The following is a 7,699-nucleotide window of genomic DNA, read 5'->3' as shown; positions in this document are numbered from 1 at the left end:
CAGTGGGAGTAGTTAGCCGTTTTATGAGCAATCCAGGAGTGATGCACTGGGAAGCTGTGAAATGGATTCTTAGGTACCTAAGGGGTACTAAGGACCGAGCATTGGTGTTTGGTAAGGGCAAGCTTACCTTGTTTGGGTTTGTTGACGCTGATTTTGCAGGGAGTGACTATGACAAAAGAAGGAGCACTACAGGGTACGTGTTCACATATGGCGGTACAGCCGTATCCTGGGTCTCAAAGCTGCAGAAGGTTTTCACACTGTCCACGATGGAAGCTGAGTACGTGGCAGTTACTAAGGCGGCTAAAGAGCTCATTTGGCTGCAACACTTCTTGGGTGAATTAGGGAAACCTCAGGCAGATGTGATTCTTCATAGCGATAGTCAGAGTGCGATCCATCTGGCAAAGAATCCCGCGTTCCATTCGCGGATAAAGCACATCGAGATCAAGTACCATTTCATCCGACAATTTCTGGAGAAGAAGGCACTGCAGCTGGAGAAGATCCAAGGAGAAAAGAATCCTGCGGACATGCTGACCAAGGCGGTTGCGATGGAGAAGTTGAAGCTGTGTACGGCTTCGACTGGCCTTGATGACTAGAGTGGACAAACCCGGCGGTACCAAGAAAGAAATGGAGAAAACCTAATCAATCTTCAAGTGGGAGATTGTTAAGTTATGAAGATTGATTTGAAGAAGAAAAAGATAACCTGATTCAACTTAGAAATCCCAAGTTGAGTTGGAGAAGGATAACTCGATTCAAAGTTGAGTTGGAGAAGGATAACCCGATTCAACTTAGAAATCCCAAGTTGAGTTGGAAAAAGGATAAGTCATGGTTATATATATACTACTCTTATTAGCATTGTTTTGTAGAATAGTGTAGAGTAGAATAGAGTAGAGATAAAAGAAAGAGTTGAGACGAGGGTGAGTGTTGTCTTTCACGTGTGGTGAAGACTTGCATACAAGTGTGTGTGTGTTGTACTCCTCAATTTTCCTCCTCTTTGAGTGTTTTCTCCTGGCTTGGTATCGCCCCCAGACGTAGGATTTATATCCAAACTGGGTTAACAAATTCGTGTGTCTTTTATCGCCTTCATATTCCGCCTGTTATCCATCTTAACCCGATCCATTTCCTAACATTGCAGGAGCCCAAGTCTTTCTTTAGGCCATCCAGCATGAGGAATAGAGGGAGGCCATGAACAATGAGCTGCAGGCCTTAGAGCACAACAACACTTGGAAGCTTGCCCCTTTTTTGCCTGGTAAACGGGCAATTGGTTGTAAATGGATCTTTAAGACAAAGCTTAGAGATGATGGCCAAAACAGTTTTAGAGAAAAATTATATATATATAAACAGGTGTAAGAGTAAATAAAAAGAATGTATTTTTTTAGGGGAAATTATTGTAATAATGCAAAGAAAAAGAAAGTTACAAGAGTGGGGTGGTTTTGGAGGTGTTTAAAAAGTAGGCAGCACCGCTGCTGCTATTTTTTATAATTATACTGTTTTTTTTAAATTCTTAACAAGTAAAAGAATATTATTTATTTTAATTCTTAACAAATAAAAGGATTTATGCTATATTTTGAACAGTTACGAAACATAAAAAATAAAAAATAAGATAGAATTATGGAACAATCACATCATTATGGGCATCAACTGTGGAGTGTTAGGCTGTGGCCCACTGCTAGCAATTTTCAGCCCACATGCGATAATTGGAAACTAGCATTCCACCTTTGAAAATCAGTATTTTCAGCCCAATTTAAGGAATGTTATTTGTTCCAACGTGGCTTTATTTGGTTTTAATTTCTTAAATCCGATTGTAATATTTCAAAACATCATTTCGATTGCTTGAAACCAAATATTTTTCCATCATAACCCTTCTCCTTATTTTGTATTAGTAAATAAATAAATTAATATTATACTAATATTATGGTTTACTATATAAAAAATTTTAAAACCTTATTAAAAAATATCTTATCAAACAAGAAGAAGAAATTTTCTTGTTAATAAAAATATTCATTAAAATGATTATTGCTCATTTATTTTAAATTGTTTATTTTAAATAAATTCCTAGCAAATTAACAACGTTGAAATGTTATTTGCCTATTTATTTTTAAGAATATAGTGTTCATTCTTTAATTAGTTTAGAGAAATTAGGAATTAATGGCAAATAATTTTCTTCTTTGACAGAGTTTGCTCTTATGTCTTTTCACAACAGGACTGAAATACTTAGACTATATTTGAATTGATGGATTTGAAGTTTAGATTAGTGTTTATATATTATTCACATTTTATTTATTTTAAATTTTACTATGCCAAGTATATTATAATCAAAATATCTTCTATCAAATTAATTGTGTTAAAATATTATTTTGCATTTAATCTTTTTATTGGATATATAGTCTGTTTCCTACTTGGTCGTTTACTTGATTCATCCCTTGGACTTGATGTTGTCATGTGTGGCGACTTAGCCAAATAATTCGAGTGAAGTTTGTTCCTCTCAAAAAAAAACAAAAAAAAACAGAAAAAGATAGAGAAGGTATAATAGTGCACATGAGAAGCAAAAGGAAAAAGAAAAATTGCTTGCTTGCTCAAAACATGGAACCGCATCAAGTATTTACTTACAAGATAGTAGGAAACAACTACATAGGATCTCTAGGAAACAACTACATAGGATCTCTAGGAAACAACTACATGCTTTCTCTGTTTCTGGTTTCCTTAATATATAATTATGATCTAAGTATTACAGACATGCTTGGTTCTATTTACAGTAGGCAAGATTTACACCGACGGCGAACCCATCGACAAATCCACGAATGTGTTGTTAAGCAGACTCTTTCATTCAGATCATCATCACCGCTAACTTAACTGCAAAAACAAAGAAGAAAACTTGAGCAAAATCAACCATATAAGAAAAGTATGCAACACATAATGGCATGTAAACTATAGGACAACCTATATCCTCTCTGCCATTTCTACCCAAAAAGCAACCTTTGTCCCCATCCATTTCACCTTTACTGATTTTTCCCCATATTTAAAAATCAAGAAATATTGAGACCATTTTATTATCCTTTGCATAATTCAAACCCAAAATTCGGACTGATTTCTATTATGCCTTCACGTTCTCAACATTCTAATAGGGAAAGCAATAGGATTATGAATTCCAAGGCCACTTTAAACATGACGGACGCAAGGCAGTTCGGAGTTGAGGCCTACACGAGAGATAATACTCCAATGTTTTTGTAGATTTATTATTGGTCTGTTCATTATGTTGGCTTTTGGCCTCATGTTGCTTTTTCAGAACTTTTTGTTTGTCATACATTTGCATTTTTGTACAAATTTTACAAAAACACCATATATGTCCATATCATTGACATCTAACATTTGAAGGTGTATCACAAAAAAATTTGTTGAAAAATCATTATTACACAATCACACGAAATTCAGAAATCAAATACTCCATACTAAATTGCAAAACAGTCGAGATGCCAATCTCATTATTTGTGTTAAAATCACTTGTATATATATCTTAAAAGACTTTTATCATTTATCAAAATAAAAGATAGTGATGGATGCAATTTGCTAAAAAATAGTGTACTTTTTTGGAAGTCTAAACAAAGATGGTGATGAATGCAATTTGCTAAAAAACAGAAAACTTAATGCAGCTTAAAATGTTGCAAAGATCTGCAAAAACTGTTTTGAATCCAATTCTTTTTTACGGAAATAAAAATCAATAACAGATTTCCTTGAAAATCCAAAAACATGACTTATTCATGCATTTATCAAAAATAATTAAATGAATATATGCCCATGAATAATCAAATACAAAAAATATTCTAAACGCTGTAAATTTATCTTAAATAATTTGAAAGAAATTACTGCAATTCAAGCTGATTTTGAGAATTAAAGAAGACCACCCCACAAGAAAAACAAATCTTTGAGTCAAAGAGAAAAATTTATTTTAAGAACTTTACGTGAAAACAAAGGAACACTTGAGAAGGAAAGAAAATCTTTTGGGCAAAAGAGAGAAACAATTTTCTAGTAATACATTTCAACTTATCAAAACTTTGTGTTCCTTAAAAATCATTGATGAACTCTTGAAAGTACATAATACTCACAAAAGTTTTACCAAGTAATCTTGAAAAATATATTTTGAATTGGCATCTCGACAACTGTTCCACATTAGCATAGCATTTAATACCAAAGTTCGCAAATAAAATAATTCATGATTGTATAATATAGATGTTCCAACATACTATTATGTAATACACCTTCAAAAATAAGATGTTAATAACAAGAACTAACATGGTTTTTGTAAATCATACACAAATGTCAAATGTATTAACAACAAAAAGTTTTAAGACAGCTCATGAAGAAAACCCAACATAATAAACGAACCAAAAATAAATTTACAAAAAGATGAGATATTTGTTCTCTCATTAAGGTCTCAACTCTATACTTGCATCATTCACATTTTTGAGCAGCCTAAAAAATCCCTAATCCCATACTTTCCAAACCAGAATGGAGAAAGCACGGCTTTCCAAAGAAATCAGAGCAGCAAATTTTAGGTTTGAATTATACAAAGTATAAAATCAATGGTCTCAACCATTCTTGATTCCAAAATATAGGAGAAAAATCAGCAAAGAAGAATTGATAGGGGCCGTTGGTTGCTTTTCAGTTAGAAACTTGAAGAGAAGACTATGAAGATACGTAAGGCTACCATTAGGTTCTAAAATGTCAACAAATTCCCACACAATTCTTATCGATATGAGGTTATCTAGTTTGCACCTAATTGGCAAACCCAATTCAAACTCTAGCCTTCAATCTTTTAATAAACAAGTATGAAAAACCTATACTAACTTATATGCTTCACTTTAATGCATGTGGAGAATGATGTATCAGGTAGGGTGATGCCCTTTGCTAATTGAACGCTATATGTGTTAGGGCTAAAGAAAACCAAATATCACCTCCAACATTAGTTCAATATGGTCCAATTTTTATTTGAAAATCTCTTAAAATTTCACTTTATATGTACGGATAGAAATTCACCAATAAATAAATACTCAGCTTACCTAGTCAATGGGTTGTGGGACCCAAAACCTAACGAACAATTTCACAATTTTAATGCAATTAGAAACAAACTTGCAAATAAATATGGGTTTCAGCGAGACTTCAGTGACGGCATTGCCTGCATCAAATTTAGAGTATAGTGCTTTTTCCAACAAATAAAACTTGCAAATAAAAGAATTGATAACAGCAATTCCGTGTGACTCTATTGAATCTCTGTACTTGGTATCAAGACAGAATTACGAACAGACATGGAAGAAAACAACATAGATACAACATTGTAGCACTCTCCAATTAAAAGGCATAAGAACAAATACCGCACTTGATGCACTTGAGAAAAGATATTTTGCTGGCCCATCAATTGAGCAAGTATCAATTGGTTTACGAAGTTCCATTACAGTCCAAAGAGGAAATTGAGATATTTAAAGTCAAGCTCATATTCAGCGAATCACATATATGCATTAAGAAAGAAGATAAGTGAACTTGATCGGCAACAAAGATAATAGCAGGAAAAACAAAGTGTTACTTACTGTTCCTAAAGTAGGTTCATAGTTGCTGATCTAAGTGAAGATACATGTGGGGTCCCATTAGTTTCAAGCAACTGTCTTATGCTAGATTGTGTAAGATAATCGACATGGTGTGACTAACAAAAATCATCATATTTCTAGTATAGCCTAGCCCCATATATTAACAACTGCAGCCAAACATTTTCAGAAACAAAGTCCCACGTAAACCAAGGATCATTGGCAGCAATTTATACGGATGGAAAATGAAAATCATGGCCAATACATTCACACAAGCAAAATATATTAACAACTGCAACCAAATATATTAGTAAATAACTTTTCTGAAACACAACATTCATGCAAATTATAACATTGCTAGACTCACATTCTTTCCCAACCTAATGGTAGGGAGGATCAGCCAGCAGACAAAGATGACAATCCAATCCAAAGCCTGCAGGTTCTCCTGGCAGATTTGGAAAAACAAAGGTTTTGCCCTAGGAGTTACTATATCATTAACACTCGTGAAAACTTGATGCGAAACAATGATTAACGCATGCATTATTAACAAAGAACATGTAAAAGACCAAAAGATTACCAATTCAATGCCAGTAGTCTCGTCGATTCGAGTCCCTAAACCCAACAAAAGTTTCGTTCCCACTCCATCTCTATAGGAATCCCCTGTGAAAGCATTTGGATGCAATTAAATAACATTATAAGATGGGAAAAGACCAATGAAATCAGAGCCAAAAAAGAAAAAAGGAAAAGCTAGACACAGAAAATGCAAGTGGAAAAAGCAAAGCCAAATCTGCCTTCAAGAAAGAAGCTCTGAAAAACAAGACTGCCAAAAAATTGACCAGTTTGCGAGTGTAGGCAATATGTATTAATATCCCTGAAGACACTAGCGATCAAAATGACAACAGGATCACTACTGAATATAATCATATGAAAAAACAACCATACCCAAAGGGAAAAGCCTTCAAAACCTCCAATTCAGAGAGACGTCTTGCCTATTCTCTGAACAAGTTCTGATCCAGCAACAATGTCCACACCAGCATCCTTGTATGTAAGTCCCAGACACTTGTCCGCAGACTGCAGTCGTAATCCAAGACATACAATAGAACCCATGTGTAATTGAAATTCAAGAACCTTGAAATAACAAATCGAGACCTTAAAAAAGACAAAAAGGAAAAAGAGTAAGGCCGTGTAATTTCAAAATTCAGTGACACTGAAAAGTACTCATATTAAATCTTCCGTTGGGAAGACAGACTTTCTTTGACCAAGATACTCTTAAGTTCACAATGCAAGAACCCATAATTCAAGAAACTTAAAAGAACTCTTATGCAATGAGTTGATGTCAGACTCTCAAGAAATACCTTAAGAAAGAAGAGATCGAGGCTGAGGGCAGTCGGCGGAGGCGGCAGGACGTCTGAGACGATGTTCAAAAACGCCGCTGTTAAAAAAGAAGGGCATGTCAATGTGAGCGCCCTCTTGCTTTTCTTCTGCACTATTTTTGATTTTTCAAAATCTGGTCGTGGATGTTCCTCTTATATAAATATGCGCCGGCGCGGGGCACACAACGGTAAAGTTTTTTTGTTCTTTTCTTTCTTGAAATCACAACGGTAAAGTTGGGAAGATTAGGTTTCACTGTGGTTTGAGGGTGAGAAAGTGACAGACCCGTGAACAAGATGATGATTTCAAGGGTAAATTGCATTTTTGCCCCTGTATTATCATCAAAATGCAAAGAACCCTTATATTAAAAAAAATAGGTTAAAAATTCGATGTTTTTATTAATCTTGTGTAGAACCTTATTTCTGTTAGGATCTGGCGAAGAGTGAGAAATATTAAAAAATGCTATATCAATACAATATTATATCATATGATATCAATTAGAAAAATCCGCACCATTGTCGTGTTAATACATTAATATATGACTGGCATGTGTTGAATTAAAATATAATTAAATCATACATAATTTAAAAATATAATCACATATAACCCACACATGTAGGTGAAATAAGTGCATGTTATAAAAAAAATGGGGTTAAATGCAACTTACTCATCTGATATACGAAATGAGCAAATATCCCCTTATGACAACACATGAAACAATTTGCTATTTTATTTTTTATAGAGGATTTTTTGCT

The 7,699-nt window shown here is 34.1% G+C and overlaps 1 long non-coding RNA gene across 2 annotated transcripts; it reads right to left on the bottom strand.

Annotated features, from left to right (window-relative positions):
* Nucleotides 1-2,549: 2,549 nt before the first annotated feature.
* LOC148786812 (uncharacterized) lies at nucleotides 2,550-7,247 on the bottom strand. Of its 2 annotated transcripts, none has more exons than XR_016067186.1 (5): nucleotides 6,929-7,247; nucleotides 6,516-6,722; nucleotides 6,151-6,233; nucleotides 5,941-6,018; nucleotides 2,550-2,850 (listed from the first exon to the last, which is right to left on the bottom strand). It is a non-coding gene; the product is annotated as an uncharacterized LOC148786812 (long non-coding RNA). The 2 variants fall into 2 exon arrangements; XR_016067185.1 differs by having other exon boundaries at nucleotides 6,516-6,644; nucleotides 6,929-7,236.
* Nucleotides 7,248-7,699: the final 452 nt, after the last annotated feature.

This window comes from Sesamum indicum, linkage group LG9 (assembly GCF_026168435.1).
Source record: "Sesamum indicum cultivar Baizhima isolate 11 linkage group LG9, ASM2616843v1, whole genome shotgun sequence".
NCBI lineage: Eukaryota > Viridiplantae > Streptophyta > Magnoliopsida > Lamiales > Pedaliaceae > Sesamum > Sesamum indicum.
Note: the sequence above shows the minus strand (reverse complement) of the source record. Positions and strands in the feature narration are given on the sequence as shown.